This window comes from Humulus lupulus, chromosome X (assembly GCF_963169125.1).
Source record: "Humulus lupulus chromosome X, drHumLupu1.1, whole genome shotgun sequence".
Lineage (NCBI taxonomy): Eukaryota > Viridiplantae > Streptophyta > Magnoliopsida > Rosales > Cannabaceae > Humulus > Humulus lupulus.
In genome coordinates, this window is record NC_084802.1 from 171,011,383 (window position 1) to 171,028,684 (window position 17,302).

Sequence of the window (17,302 nt, forward strand, 5' to 3'; positions counted from 1 at the left end):
CACGAACCCGAGAAAGCTCTGCCTCTAGTTCATCCACCAACTTCTTATGTTCGGCGTCTTTCCTGGACAAAGTTTCCTCGTGTTGAGCCCGAACCTAGGCAGCCTCCTTGGCAAGGGCCTCCCGGACAGCGTCCCGCTGATTGACGGCCCCCTCCAGCTCCATTTGGGTCATCTCCAGCTTCACTACCATCTCGGCTACCAACTTCGCATTCCTATGGGCCAACAGGGCATCTTGGAACAAATCAAAGTTAGAAAACTCTCAAGAAATAATGATGATGGAAGAAAAGACAAATCGAATATGTGGCTTACCGCAGTGGCCTGATGGCGAATGGCCTGGGAGACAAAGAGGGCATCTTGGCTAGCTAAGGTACATGGTAGTCCCCACCTGGGCTAACATGTCCGCAGTAAGCCAGGCCATGTTCTGCCCCATCTTAGGCCTAAACCCGATCTCGGCTACCAATCGGTCCACGGTCGATTGAGGAGCATTGAAGGCCTCCGCACGATTGGTAAACTCCACCTTCTATCGGATGATCAGGGTCCGGGTAACCTCATCCCATTGGTCCCGACCTTCGTCCCAAGCCCGGGACACCTTCTTCATCCTCTCTTCCCAAAGGATCAAGTCCCCGTCCTCGGGAAGAGCTGGGTTGATAGGAAGCCTAGGAGCCTCCGTAACCTCCTGCGTGACGATGAGGCTCTCCCCAGAGGAATGCTCCTTAGCCAAGGCAAGATTCTTGGTCCTGTCCCTCTTGGCCCGCTTCGGGGGCTCTGCGGTGACCGAGTCCACCTTCCTTTTGTCCGTCCCTCCTCCTTTAGAAGGCTCCTGCTCCAAGTTAATAACCTGGAGAGGAGCGGCTTAGGGTGGATTTTGCTCGATGAGCGCCATCGAAGTGGGGATTGCAGCTGGGACTCCCTTAGAAGCCTCCAGGACTGGCTCTGAGTCCCCGAGTATCAACTCGACAATATTCTTTTTGGCCTGGCCCTTGGCGGCTCTCTTTGCCGAACCTTGGCCGTGGCCGCCTTGGCCTCGATCATCTCCTTCATCTTGGCCACTGGATTGGACATCTCTGGATTACCTGAAATGGAAATAAAAACAAAACCGATCAGTGACGTGAAGGAACAAGGATCACATACAGATATAGGAAAAACATGCAAGTCTAAGTCCTCCGGGACAAACCCTTATTTATTAATCGGGCCTAACTTAACTCCCCTAGTGCGAACACATGAATTCGATCCCCCATGTCATTCGGGTCTAAAAAACTACCACAATGAAGAAACCAGGATGAATGCATGAGGGACAGCATGTCCACGACAATGGGGCAAGGAAGCCCCACGTTGCTGACTTTCCCGGTCAAATAATGATGGTATCGTTGCCTATTCCTAACAAAGCCCTCAATACAGGGAGCATAAGTTAAAATCGAAGGTGTTTTACCTTGACTCGAAATGCTAGCCCCAGGAGTGCCAGTGTTGGGTTGCCTCCCCTCAAAAAGGGCGTCCAGCTACTCAAATTTGGCTCGCTCCTCGCGGCGCCCCTGCTCCTTTTTCATCTTCTCCGCGTCCGCCTTGGTCGCGGCCTCCACTGCCTCGATGTGGATAAGGGTCAGCTCCTCCCTCATGGCAGGATCCCTCTCGCATTACAACCCCTGGAAGCTAAGGGAATCTATCGACTGGTTCGTGTCAATCAACTTGACCAGCCGAAGGTTCTCCGTAGTCACAAAGCCCCCCACATCCAGCTCCTTGGCACTAAGAATGGCATAGTACTTTTTTCAATCCAGGATCGATTCACTGAGCCGGGTTTGAGCATATGACCTATTTTCCAGGATTGTGAGTGTCTAGTAAACAAAATTAAGGGCTAGATAAAAAATGAAGAAGGACGACTTACCCACGCGCTGGAAGTCCAGCGCCAAGGTGGGGTTCTTCTCTAGGAGGAACCCGGATGTCATGAACTAGTAGTGCCTGACATCCGGGGGGGCTTCCACGTACTGAATGGAGCCGGACTAATGCCATGGGCCTTCAGTTTATAAAACCCGTCCTGCATCTTATCCTTAGAGTTAAGTTGCGACTCCAACTTGTAAAAGTATAGCACCTCCGCGGGGGTGGGCGTTGGGATCTCCTTCAAAGTGTAGAATATGCGCCATCCTGCAAGCAACTTATACGCTTGAGCCAGAAGCTGGAAAGGCGCAATCCCCACGAACTTAAGGAACCGCGCTAAATAGTCGTGGAGCGAGAGAGTAACTCCCGCACTGATGGGGCCTATGCTAACGGAGTGTAACTGACGGAGATTAATGGAATTACTATTTTACTAAGTTTAGGTACTTTCCCTACAAAAAAAAAGATTTGGTCCATACCACATACAAACGCCAAACATTGGGTACTTCTGTTGCATTTACCCCTTAATTTTATTAAATTTGTAGTGTCATCCCTGTTTTCCACCTTTGACACATGGCATAACCCAACAGGTCCGTGGGCCCTCTTAAGAGGTCCAAGCCCATCCTAAGCCCAATGAACGGGGAAGGAGGAAACCCTGGTAGCCAAAACACTATCGAGCCCAACAACACTCAATGGGCACGAGCATAATGAAGGAACCGGGACTGAGATACAGGCTCAACTCATCTCCCCGGCCACGACCAACCTACGTCTTCCGAGAAGCTAACCAAGGTAGCATACTAACTGATTAACTAGAAATGGACCTTATCAAGAATCCAGGGGAGATCTCCGACACCATGATGTCTGCCTTGGGAAAATGAACCCGGGTCCTGGTGAACGAACCAAGACTCCAGTAAATGAACCAGGACATTAGTAAACGAACCCAGACCTGACATCTAGATAGGGCAAGCCTATTTTTCCCTGATGCTGACTTGTCCCCACGAAATCTGACAGTTTGTCTCCTTAACTAACCTACAGAAGAAGGTACGCACGGAACGTACACTGTTCCTAGGAAATAGTACTGCTACTACTCTGACAGACCCTGTCCCCAGGATCCCCCTTAGTAGCCCACGTGGACCAGTCTGTGCTAATGTACGATGGGCAACTATAAGGCTTGGCCACGCCTAAGCCGGCCCAGTGGGCCCTGATTAACAACATTTAGTTATCTCAAATTCTTTGTAATATGGCTCCATTGGCGAGCAAACTATAATTATACCCCTATTGGGCCCAAATTAGTCTGGCCCAAGCTACTCAACTGCCTATAAACAGGGTCAATTGTGCACTGTAGTAGGGATCCCAGATTTTCTCTTGTAAGCAAAACTCTGCTAAAACTTATAGAAAAACTACATTGTCAAAACTCTCTAAAGCCTAATACTAGTGACTCGTGGACTAAGGCTCATGAACGCCCCAACCACGTAAAAACGGTGATTGTTCATCTCTAATCCTTTCTTTCCAACTCTTATTTTATAATATATTTCTAGTTTCTGAAAAACTCGGTAAATATGCAGTATTAATTTTTAAAGGTCTCTAAAGGTGTTGTCTAAAAATTACTACTAATTGGGCAATACTAAGTTAATCTATCACCCATAGAAGAGGTAAGAAGAAAACACTAATTTGGGAATAAATCAAAGTAAAGGAAAGGAAGGAAAACTTTATTTATAACTTTTAAGTACATAACACCCATAATGATTTCTAAACCATGCAGGACTTTTACAAAAAAAAAACATATTAAGGAGCCGCATTACCAAACATATAAAAATAATTTGAAAGTGAATAGGAAAGTGAAAAAATAAGAAAAATAGATAATATGTAAAAGAGAAAAGTTAGGACCTCGTTACTTGAATACCTAGTTTTATATGAATATATAGATATAGATATTTACAAATTAGCAGGCAACTACTTGAAGCCTTTTTCAACCCACCCCAAACAACTAAGTCATAGGTGATTAGCAAAAACTATTATTATTTTTTATACCAATCAAAGAAAGGATTCATTTTTTTTTAAAAGAAATAAAAAAAATCAAAAGAAAGGATCTAAATATTATTTATTTTGTTATTAGAATGAATCTAGAAGGTTGTAGGTTGGGTTGGGAGTAATAGCATATATCATACCATAGCATAGAATGTAATAAAAAGAAATAGAGTAATTGACGACAAACCCCTTTATTTTTACCTTTCGTTATACTTATCCCCAATTCTTTTTTTACAGCAAAACCTCCTAATCCCCAATTCTATTAGCAATTCCAAAGTCGTTGTTAATTTTTGCTGTTAACCGTCAACGTGGAGCACGTGACCATCTAAAGTCAATGTCATGTCACAATTAATTAATTAATTCAATTAAAAAATTCTTAAAAGATTATTTAAATTAATTAAAAATTTAAAAATACATTATTCTAAATTAATTATTTTTAAACAAAACCCTGGGTCTGATTGGTTCGTGATTAGAAAACTGTATTTTTGAAAAGTGGGATACCGAAATGAAAATCTGAATTTAGTGACTGAAAACATGTTTCTGAAAATGTGATTGGTTCAATGTCAGTAAACTGTTTTTGAGTTTTAAAAAACTGAATCTGTGATTAAGATTAAATTTGAAAATATAACAGAAACTGAATATGTGATTGGTTTAGCTGAAAGTAAAATTTAATTATATTGATAAATTAAAATTTAATAATAGTGCATTAATTAAATTCATAACAATTTTGCATTGTCATTAACTTTGATTTTTTTTTTATATTAAAGTTATATTTTTTTAGGGCATGATTGATTAGTGATTTAAAAATTGTATTTTAAAAAAGTATGATTCTGAAAAAAGAATCTAGATTTAGTGTCTGAAAATATGTTTATCAAAATGTGATTGAATGTATTGTCCATTAACTATTTTTGAGTTTTATAAAATTGAATAATTTTTTGGTAGAAAATCTAAAAATTGAATATGTAATATATATTTTTTTTTTTGGTATAATAATAATTGAAGTGAAAATATTTTTTTATTTATTTATTGTAATTTTTATTTGATCAATGATTTTTTTTAGCAAATATATTGTAAATTATAATAAAATTATATTCTGTTATATAATTTTATAATTAATTATTTTACTAAATTTATATAGATAAAAATTTTAAAAAATAAATTGACTTGTAAAAATGACAAAAGAAAAAAAATCAAAACTATAAGAAAAATAAAAGAAAATTAGCAAGAATTTTTTATTTTTTTTTAAATAGTAAGATTATACTGAAAACAATAAATTTTCGTTTTCAAAATCCTTCATTAAAATTGAAGTTGTTTTTGGAATTAGTTTCCAAAAACATTTAACCAATCAAGTATTATTTGTAAGTCCCACAACTTTTAATTTTTGAAAACATAAAATCATTTTTGAATTCTATACCAATCATGCCCTAAATTTTCCCTCATTTTCCTTATTCTCTTTCTTCCTCTAGCTTCCCCTCTTCTTCTCCTTCTCATTCTTCTTCTTGCAAACAGGTAGCGATCGAAGTCTGGGCTGGGGTGATGAGGTTCGATGAGGTTTAGGAATCGACGACCGGAGACGCGAACACCGATTGGAGTTGGGGCTGGGGCAACGAACAACGACGAATGCCGACGGTGTGGATCTAGGTTGGCGAGATCTGGGTTGGAGAGGGTGAAATCTGGACTGGATATTTTGGGGGCCAAGACTTGCGTTGGATAATGAAGACGACGAGATTTGGGTTTGAAGGCAGTGGTTAGGGATGGGGAAGACGGCAAGATCTGGGTTTGTTCTGTTGTTGAATGTGAGCAGTTTGTGAGATTTCTTTGTCTTTGAAGCATCGATGGCAGCAAAGGTGTTGCTGAGTTTGGGTGGGTTTTGGCAATAGAGGTGCTACTATTTGTGTTTTTTCTGTTGAAGGAGTTGAAGGAGATGGTGGATTTGTTGGAAAATCAAAGCTCTAATGTTTGAATCTGATTTTTTTTCTAAAAAAGCATTCTCGTATTTAAGTTCTTCACTGTAATTTTTCATGGGATTTAGCGGTTAGTATTTGAGTTTGAATATTTGTGTTTGATGTTAGTGAGTTTTGTAGTTTCTAGTTATATTGAAAAAGAAAAAATTTGTGGGTATTGTTTATGTGTACTCGTTTTAAAGATTTTTGTATATTTTGTTTGATGTGAGATATTTTTTTGTTGGTGTAAATTTGTAGTGCTTTTAATTTTTTTAATTTCTAATTTTATTTTATTAATTAATATTGTTGACTTTCGAATCGGTCAACGACACGGAAAAATAAGATGAAATCTAGATAAAAAGATAAACGACCCAAATAATTCGGTCCCGATCAAATGGTAATGACCTACGTTCACTTAGTGTTCTTATTGATATAAAATTCCAAGAATAGTAATCAATGAACTGAGGTTCACGAGTTTCATTAGCTCTCAGACGAATACAATTGTGATGGATAACAACACTCTCTTTTTCTCTTTGAATCTCTAAGCTCAAGCATTCTAAAGCCAAAAGTCCCCCTCTTGAGCTCTTTCATCCTTATTTATAGGCTCAATGAGTGTTTACATGGGTCAATGAGTCTTAATTACACTTAATACGTGTGTATCTAAATAATAATGAAATTATAATTAATACGTAATTACAAGATTGCATATTTGAAGGAAATAAATGAATCTATGCGACCAGGTTGGTCACCCATAATTATGATGCCTTGAAAAGCCAATGATCTTCTGGCCGATGGTCGAGCGGGTTACACTTACTTATAATTGTCATGTGCATCTCATGTGTAGACCAATCCTATCACGTCATCAGGTAGTCCGTTTTTTTGTAAACATTTGCCCCCAAGCTTATTTTACTGCGACCAACATAAAGTAAACTTAAACGATCGACCTTCCGCGTGACTTGTCAGACCTATCAAAGCCATCAGTGCATTTTTGAAAAATGTAACCAATCATGTCATTGCAGTTTCCCAAAAAGCATTTTGACAGCTAACACACTTTCCCACGCCTCGAAAAATCATCCCCTACCATTACCCTATTAACTGTGTCTCGATCAATATAAATAATCCCTCATTTTCACTTTTTACGTTTTACTCTTCCTCTTTTCTTCAAGAACATTGAAGAACGACGCACGAAGAACCCAGAAAACTCAGACAACTTCGGTGATCCGTGGAATATCTTTCCAGCCGACGCATCAACGCCTATGAATTCGCTTCCATTTTTTATCCAAGTAAGTTTCCTGAGCTTTGTTGTTTCTGATATGCCATGCAATAATTATCTCTTGAGTATTTTAATGTTCTTGAAAAAATGATTTGGGGTAATCGGGCTTGTAGGTAGTAGCATGATAGAATAGGAAAAAAACATTGAATGAGGCTTAAGAATTGGCTTGGGAATTAGGATTACTAATTTAGGGCACAAAATCGAAGTAGAAATTCAATTTTTAGGCATACGGAAAAATCTGGGTTTTTCCCTCCGTTCCTCAGAGTCGAAAAGTTTTTCCTAAAAAACTTTTCACTTTTGCTTTTTAATCTGTTTTCCAAACTGTTCGCACACTTTTTAGTGTTTACGTTAGAAAGCTGCTGGTCGTATAAAAGCTTAACTTTTATACACGAGCAACGTTATCTCAACGTTTTCACTTCTTTTGTCTATTGGCCGTAGATTCTCATCTCCCCTTCTCTGTTCGCAGATTTTCATGCACGACCCGTGGGGAGGTGAGAGGCCGATTGACGACGACTTGCTTGCACTTTTGTTCAAAAATCAAGAACAGTCGTCATTGTCATTCTCAGAAGTTCCTTTTTCTCAACACAACCCCACAAATAGACCTCCGACCAGCCCAACAAATATGGGTCGCGTAAAGTCCATTGCTCAAAGAAAAAAGAAAACAAACACACCTTCTGCTAATCAACCTGCCCCTCGTACTGAGACTCCTCCGACTAATCCTCAACCTGTAAACACTTCATCATCAGAATTTCAAACTAAAGCCTGACCTCGCGATGTCCTTAGACTAGAGATCGCATGGTATGTAGCACCTCCTAACATCATTATAGCTAGGATGGTAGGCAATTATCTCAAGAAGTATGGCCTTCCTGGGATAACCCTCATCAAGACTTCACCCGACCACCGGGCAAACCTGCTTGGGGGCGCCTTCAGTGCCTGGTCGAGGTATCACATCGAGGCAGGGGCAACCTTGCCTCTGCATCCCTTCTTCCAGGGGGTGGCCAATTATTTTGAGGTCGCCCCTTTTCAAATCACCCCCAACGGATATAGAGTACTCTCCGCACTCTATATCACATGAGATCTACTACTTGTTCGATCTCAAATCTAACCCCAACCACAACAACACGGGGTTCTTCCATTTCTACCATCAGGAGTCTGCTCACACCTTCTTGAGTGACATCACCCACAAGTCCAACGTGGGGAAGTACTTCCAAGAGTACTTTCTAACAGCAGACCTAGTCGCCAATAATCTAGCCTTCACTCAAGGAGGTAAATCTTTTATTCATTAGTCGTTTGATTTCTTTCAGCTTGTCTATACATTCTTTAGAACTTCGGTGTTGTTCAGGTCCATGGCATTGACCAGACCCCACTCCAGAAATAGAGATAAGGGCCGCAGCTCTGGCCAGCATGACAAACATTGAAAAGAGTGTCAAAGAGTTGGTCACGAAGAACAACCTAAGGCTAGTCGGCCTTCTTGCACCTCACCAGGATGTGAGGGAGTCAACAGCAAGGAGTGCTACTGGGGGACAACCGAGCAACAACAGGATGTGTCACAACCCCCGAGGAGGTGGGCTACAGGAGTGACCATCAGAGAACCTTCCAGCACTCCGTGAGCAACTGTTGTCCCTGCTCAACATGGAAAGGGCAAGCAGAAGCTTCCTGACCACCCCGAGCCCATACTTGAGTTCTCTGATGAGAACGGTACTGACTTCTCTCACTCTTAGACAGTTTGCCCATTCCTTGTCATTTATTTTATGGGGACGTAAACTTTAAATACGCGACTAATTTAAATTTAGACTTCTTCAAGGCAGAGAGTAAGCGTAGCAGTAGTACAATAGATAATGTATCGACCAGTAATAAGGGCTCGGGTATATTACTTAGAATTTTCCTCACTCTTATTTCCTTGCTTTAGTAAGTACCACCATTTATATTGCCTGATTGCTTGTTTCTATTTTGCATTCATGTCTGCCGAAGACCCATTCAACCTGTACAGCCTACCCAAGACCATTGCTCCCGCGAGTAAGAAGAGGGGGAGTAGGCAGCATCCTGGGGAAAGCAGCGGCAATCCCTCAACGAAAAAGGCTCAGACTGAAGATCCTCCAATACATGTTCCCTCCAAGGACATAACACCTCCTCCAGTTCCCGTCGACTAGACTTCTCCACCAGCACACGTCGACCAGACTCCTCCCGCAACTCACGCTGACCAGACTCTTCCTGGTCAGACAGGAGATACCCAAGGGGAGGCCCTCGTGAACATAGCTTTCAGCTAGACCAAAGATAAGCTAACAAAGCTATCAAGGCACCGGCTCAGGCGAGAAGCGATCAGCAACACTGGCTCCCTGAAAGTTGACCAAATCTTTAGCCGCGCGCTGAACGAAGTACTCAGCGTAAGTTTCCATTTTTGTTGTGCTTTATTTGTTTACTTTGTCATTTTATTTCCACTAACAACTTTATCTTTTTTTTTATCGCATGGAGTTCTAACCATGAGCACTGGTTGGCGCTACTCGGAGGCATTGGCTGCTGAGTATGAGGAGAGGCTTGGCGAGTAGCTCAAAATGGCTAAGGCTAAACACGCCGAGCAGCTCAAGGCGCCCAAGGAGAAAAATACTAAACTACTAGAAAAGAATGCCAAGCTGGCCGAAGAGCTGAAACAACATAAGAATGCCATGGCCAAAGTAACCATGGCCAAATCCAGAGAGAAGTATAAGGAGGCATCATTGACTTCAGAGAGGCCTCCAAGCTTCAAGAGGAGCTGGCGATTAGCAGAAAAGAAACTGACGAGCTGGAGGAGCGAGACAAGCTACTCGAAGAGACTAATGCCAGTGACTTGGAGAGGTTTAAGGGAGGCACTTTTAACTGTTTTTATATGTTCTGAAAAAACAACCGAGAGGCAAATTTTTACTATCTTCCAGACCGTATGAAGCAGTTAGAGCTGACCAGGTGCCTTGCTCGCTTTGAAGAGGAAGAAAAAGCTCAAGCATCCCCTGAAATCTCTCTGGCGACGGGTATCGACGGTGTTGACGAGGAAGTTGGGGCCTCCATCGACCAACAACCTCAACAAGATCCTCCGGCTGCTCCATAATTTTAATTATTTTTATTTTAATTTGTAACTTGGGACACACGAACCATGGTTCGTGATGTCAAGACAATATTTTGCTGCGTGGGCAACTTTTCCTTTTAATTAAAATTTACATACAAGTAGTAACTGCTCGCGGTGTAAAACAATTTACTTTTGATATTATAATATTTGATTTATTATAACATCTATTCATATGACCGAACCTAGCATAACACTTTGCTTTTATTTAACAAAATTTAAACAATTTTTTTTTAAAATACTCTAAGTACCGTAGTATGTTTTCCCTTATTTTGCTCATGTGTTTACATATACTTGTTGATACGCTTCGCTTACGTAGTACCTTATATGCCCCCCAAGTGATTGAGGAGCTTAAGGTCCTCGGTCACTTGCCTTGACCAAGACATGTTTGAACATTTTTGCTCATAATAAATACATATAAAAATATAGCAAAACAACACATGTAATGAACAAATACTTGTAATAAATACAATAATTGGCAAGAATAACTGGATGCGCACAGTTCTTTTTATTTCTCGTAATAAACGGACAATTATGTCTGTACGAGTGATCGGAATTTTGATCTTACACTTATAAGCGATTAGTCATATGACTGACTAACCCTTGTTCGTAAACTTGTAAAAAGTAAAATTAATTCAAGCCAATTCTTTAAAAAGAACTGTTTATTGATAATACTTGCGCAGGTGTTCTCCATTCCAATAGCGAGCAATGAGATCTCCATTTAAGCGAGCAAGTTTATAAGTGCCTGGTTGAAGGACTTCTTCAATTTGGTATGGACCTTCCCAATTAGGTCCAAGTACTCCAGCAGTTTGATCGCAGCTGTTAAGAAAAACTCTTCTAAGTACCAAATCTCCCACACTGAATTTTCTTTCGCACACTTTAGAGTTGAAATATTGAGCGACCTTTTGCTGATAAGCTGCTACTCGGAGTTGAGCTTGCTCGCGCCTTTCATCGATTAAATCCAGAGATTCCATCAACAATTGACTATTAACACTCTGATCGTATGTCACCCATCTATGCGATGGTGGATCTAACTCAACAGGCAACATGGCTTCATACCCATAAGCCAAAAAAAATGGAGTATATCCCGTTGTCGTTTGATGGGATGTTCTATATGACCAAAGGACTTCAGGTAGCTGTTATGGCCATGCCCCCTTTGCTTCTTCAAGCCTTTTCTTTAGGGTATCCTTCAGTGTCTTGTTGACAGCTTCAACCTGTCCGCTTGCCTGTCGGTGAGCTACTGAAGAAAAACTCTTGATAATCCTGTGCCTTTCGCAAAAATCTATGAACAGATCGTTGTCAAACTATGTGACATTGTCTGAAACAATCTTCCTTGGTAATCCATAATGACACACGATGTTCTTGACCACAAAATCTTGCACCTTCTTGGTCGTTATTGTTGTAAGTGGCTCAGCTTCGGCCCACTTCGTGAAGTAGTCAACAGCAACTACAACATACTTGACGTTGCCTTTTCCTGTGGGCAAAGACCTGATCAAATCTATCCCCCAAACTGCGAATGGCCACGGGCTTTGCATTTGCTTTAACTCATTAGGGGATACTCATAGTATCTTGGAGAATCTCTGGCACTTGTCGCATCTTCAAATAAAATCTACAGAGTCTTCATTCATCGTTGGCCAGAAGTATCCTTGCCTTAGGATCTTTTTGGATAAACTCTGCCCCCCAACATTATCCCCGCAGAAACCTTCATGGACTTCTCGCATTAATTATTTGGCCTTTTCCTTTGACACACACCTTAGGAGTGGCATTGAGTACCCTCTTCTATATAAAACTCCATCGACCAGGATGAACCGAGCCGATTTCCTTTGGAGGGCTCTTGCTTGGTTTTTGTCCGTCGACAGTGCTCCATGCTCTAAGTACTCAATGAAAGGTGCCATCCATGTGTCTGTTGCTTGGATTACCAGGGAGGATTCTTCTGCTTGGATGCTTGGTGCGAACAAACGTTCAACATACACTATATTTAAGGTGTCAGCATCATTTGCACTTGCTAACTTGGCCAAAGCATCAGCGTTTGAGTTCTGGTCACGAGGTGCTTGCTGGAGAGTATATTTTTTGAATTGCGCCAATAAGTCATTTGCCTTGTTTAAATAAGCAACCATCTTCAGACCCCGAGCTTTAAATTCTCCATTGATTTGATTAACCACTAACGAGTGTCTCTATAGATTTCAAGCAACTTTATATCCATGTCCTTGGCTAATCTTAATCCTGTGAGTAAAGCTTCGTATTCGGCTTCGGCTTCGTTATTGGACACTGGGAAGTTGAATCTGATAGCACAATGGAATCTATGTCCTTCAGGCGTGACTAAGATCAAACCTGCCCCAGCATTATGTTCGTTGGAAGAGCCATCTACGAACAACTTCCAGGAAGGAGTTTGGCTTTAGAGTTCAGGCTCTTCTAATGGCTCGATATCCTGGAGCCCAGTCAATTCTGCGACAAAGTCTACTAGAGCCTGTCCCTTCAAAGCTGCTCGTGGCAAGTAAGAAATATCGAACTGTCCAAGTTCAACTGCCCATTTTAACAATCAACCGGCGACTTCTGGTTTCTATAGGACTTGCCATAGTGGCTGGTCGGTGAGTACTACAATGGGGTGAGCTTGGAAGTATGGCCGCAGCTTTCTAGAGGCCAAAGTTAAGCAATTAGCTAATTTTTCAATGGGTGGATACCGCAACTCTGCTCCAACTAGCCTCTTGCTTATATAGTAGACAACTTTTTGCACATGCTCCTCCTCTCTGATCAGGACAGCACTAGCAACATACTCTGTGACTGCCAAATAGATAAACAAAGTTTCCTTTTCGACCGGCTTGGAAAAAATCGGTGGTTGCGACATATGAGACTTCAGAGCCTGGAAAGCCTACTCGCACTCTTATGTCCATTCGAATTTCTTATTGCCCCTAATTATATTAAAAAATGGAACACACTTGTCTGTTGATTTGGAGATAAATCTACTTAAAGCGGCAATCCTTCCGGTTAAACTTTGAACATCTTTTATTTTTGTTGGCGACTTCATCTCGATCAGGCTTGATCTTTTCGGGATTAGCTTCGATACCTTGTGAGTTCACTATAAATCCCAAAAATTTCCCTGATCCAACTTCAAAGGAACACTTAAGGGGATTCAGCTTCATCGGATATTTATTTAAGACATTGAAGCACTCTTGCAGGTCCCTGATGTGTTCTTCTGCCTTCTTCGACTTAACCAGCATGTCATCAACATATATCTCCATGTTTATACCGATCAGCTCTTTGAACATGTGATTGACTAATCGTTGGTAAGTCGCACCAGCGTTTTTCAAACCGAAATGCATTACTTTGTAACAGTAAAGCCCTGTATCGGTCTGAAAGCTAGTATGATCCTCATCAGGTGGGTGCATATTAATTTGATTGTATCCAGAGTATGCATCCATGAATGATAGGATCTCGTGCTCTGAAGTAGCACCGACCAACTAGTCGATCCTTGGGAGTGGGAAACAATCATTCAGGCACGCTTTATTAAGGTCTGTGAAATCCACGCATGTTCTCCACTTGCCATTCGGCTTAGGAACCAGCACGGGATTAGAGACCCAAGATGGATAAAACGCTACCCTGATGAATCTGTTGTCCTTTAGCTTCTCGACTTCTTCTTTTAATGCTTTTGATCTATCTTTGTCGAGCAGCCTCCTTTTCTATTGTACTGGTGGAAAACTTTTATCTACGTTCAAGACAAGGCTGATAATTGATGGGTCAATCCCAACCATATCTTTATGCGACCAGGCAAACACCTCCTAGTTCTTCTTCAAAAATTCCACCAGTTTTTGTTTTGTTGTTGTCTCTAAGTTTTTACCGACTTTCACAACCCTGGTCGGATCTGCTTCATCGAGTTGGACCTCCTCGAGGTCCTTGACTGGTCCTACATCTTCCTCAAAATCCCTCAAGCGAGGATCAAAATCCCTATCCTCACTTTGGGCAACACCTTATTTGGTGACGTGCTCACCTGATTGGGCTTGTATCTCGTTGGCCAATTGCAACCCTTTTTCGACTCCTTCCCTCGATCCACCCCTTTTCGCCTTAGTAATCGAGGAATTGTAGCATTCCCTCACTTCTCGCTGGTTTCCCAACACGCATCCTATCCATGCGTCGGTTGGAAACTTCATGGCTAGGTGCCAGACCGAGGTTACGGCTCGCAGGTTGACTAGAATAGGCCTTCCAATCACAGCGTTATATGCAGAAGGACAATCAACTACTATAAAAGTAGTGAGTAATGTCCTATTTGCAGGTGCAGCTCCTGCCATGACTAGAAGCCTGATCAACCCCGTTGGAGCGAGCCCTTCGCCAGAAAAACCATAAATGGTTTGGTTGCATGGTTCCAAATCCTTTACTAACAACTTCATCATTTCTAGTGAAGACTTGTACAGAATGTTTACCGAGCTCCCTGTGTCCACTAACACCCGTTTAACCATCATATTGGCAATCTGGACGTCCACGACCAAGGGGTGTGAATGGGGAAACCGGACATGCTGTGCATCAAGCTTAGAGAAGGTTATCATTTCTTCTTCTTGGGAGTTCGCTCCTCTACGTTTAGCATTTCAATGTCCTGGTCGTGGGGTAAGGTTCAGGCATATTGCTCCCTTGCCTTCCCACTATCTCCTGCTAGGTGTGGGCCGCCACAGATGGTTAGCAATGTACCTGCCACTGGGGCTGGCTGTAAAGGGGGCGAGCGTTGGCGTACAAGTGCCTGCTCGTTGCCTTCTTGAACCTCTCACTAAGAACCTCCAGTGGCTCGTACATATCTCCTCAGGTGTCCTTGTCTGATAAGGAACTCAATTTCATCTTTCAGCTGGTTGCACTCATTAGTGTCATGACCATAGTCGTTGTGAAAACGACAAAACTTAGTTGTATCTCTTTTGGAGATATCTTTCCTTATTGGCGCTGGTCGCTTGTAAGGAACAGTGGTGTTGGTCTCCTGGTACACTTCTGCTCTGCTTTCGACTGGGGCCGTGTAATTGGTGAACCTTGGCTCGTACCTATTACTTTTAGGGCATTTATTCTCAGACGTTGACGACTCGTGGTTCACCCTTTTTCCTCTGTTTTTCCCGTTATTTTTGTCGTTGCCATTGGGTTTCTCCGACCCATTGGCAGCTTTGGTAGGATCTTCCTTTGGCCCCTTGTGATCTGCGGGCACCTTCCCTTCGTTAGCAATCACCTTTTCGAGCTTGATGTACCGGTCTGCTCGGTCCAAAAATTCTTGGGTACTCTTCACTCCATTCTTCCTCAAACTGTTCCAGAGGGGTGAGTGGCGCTGCACTCCAGCAGTAAGTGCCATCATTTTCCCCTCATCTCCAACTATTTTAGCTCCAGCTGCAGCTCGCATAAAACGCTGGACATATTCCTTCAAGGATTCTCCCTCCTTCTGGAGCCAGTTGGTTGGCTTTGGTCGAATGTACTCGACCAACATAAAACTGCCTGTAGAACTCTTTCACGAACATTTCTCATGACACTATGCTAGCAGGGGGAATTTGAAAAACCACTCCTGAGCAGTATCAGATAAGGTGGCCGGAAAGATTCTGCAACGATCGTCATCCGACACCTTCTGGATATCCATTTGTATCTCAAATTTATTCACATGAGATACTGGTTCCCCATATCCATCGAAGTTGGGCAAGATCGGCATCTTAAATTTGCTTGGGGTTTCGGCCGCCGCTATTCTTTGTATGAACGGAGTGCCTCTTCTCCGATCATATTCAATGTGGGGTGTTCGGCTCCCCACTAACTGCTGGACGGCCTGATTCAACGCATCGATTTGGGCCTGTACAACGTCTGGTACTATTGGGGCGACCGGTGCTGGAGGGCATACTCGTCGTGTCTTTCTCGCCTATCCTTGAGCACGTCCCTCATGTCATCATCTCTACGCCTTTGCTCGCTAGCACCCAGTCGATCAAATACGTTGGGTTGCCTAGGCTGCCCCCCAGCATTCTGGCTCGTTGGCCTATTTTCCCTTGGTGGGGGATTCCATTCTCCACCCCTCTTTCCTTGTCTTCGACTAGTATTTCCTCTGCCGGAATCAGCTTCATTGTAGTCATGGCCATCCCTAAAATGTGACCGGCTATGGTATGACCTACTAATCGCATTATCACCTCATCTTGCTGGCATGTCCCAAGCGCCAAGGGGAGGCCTGCGTTGGTCGGTGGGTCCCCGGGCATTATTATGTCATGGGGGCCCCCTGACCTCAGAGCCTGACTCAACTTGTCTTCTGCTAGCAGAAGGACGCTGTCCCCTATTCGGTGGATCTGGCTCCTCAGCAGTTTGGCGTCTAGGGCTTCGGGGAGGCTGCCCGGCCCTATTCTGCATTTGATGCTGGGGATTATCTCAGCCAGCACGAGAAGGTGGTTGATGCTCAGGATCATGAAACGGAATATCCTGTTGAGCAGCAGGAGGTTGCTCTGGCCTCTGAGGGCTTGTCGGCTGAGGTGGAGTGTGAAGATGTTGTGGATGACTTGGGTGTGGACCTTGTTGTGGTGGTACACTTGGTGGCTGGTCTGGTTGAGAGGTTGGCGCAGGATTTCCCCGGGCCAACTGAATGACTGCCTCCAGGGCGACAGTGGCGCCTCTCTGCCGGCGGTCCATGTCGGCCTGCCGCTCATTCAACTCTTGATGTTGCCAGTCAATTTCCCTCTGCTGCAACGTCATTGTTTCAGCCACATTCTCTTTATTAGCCTTCAGATTGGCTAACTCCTCCTATAACACAATCAATGTTGTCCTCAAGGTCTCAGAATCCATTTCCTCCTCTTCAAACTCCACTTGTGGCTTCCTCAGCCACGTTTGGTGGAAGAGGCTGGGTTGGTGCAGCACCAGAGGCTTGTCCCATCTTTCTGGATGTTTTCGCCATTTGATCTTGTTGGAAGTCTTGAGTTCAGCTCTAAATGAAAGCACCAAAATGTTGACTCTCGAATTGGTCAACGACACGTAGTCAGATAAACGATAGAAAATAAGATGAAAATGAGATGAAATCCAGACGAAAAGATAAATGACACAAACAATTTATAGTGGTTCGGCCCCGATCAAATGGTAATGACCTATGTCCACTTAGTGTTCTTATTGATGTAAAAT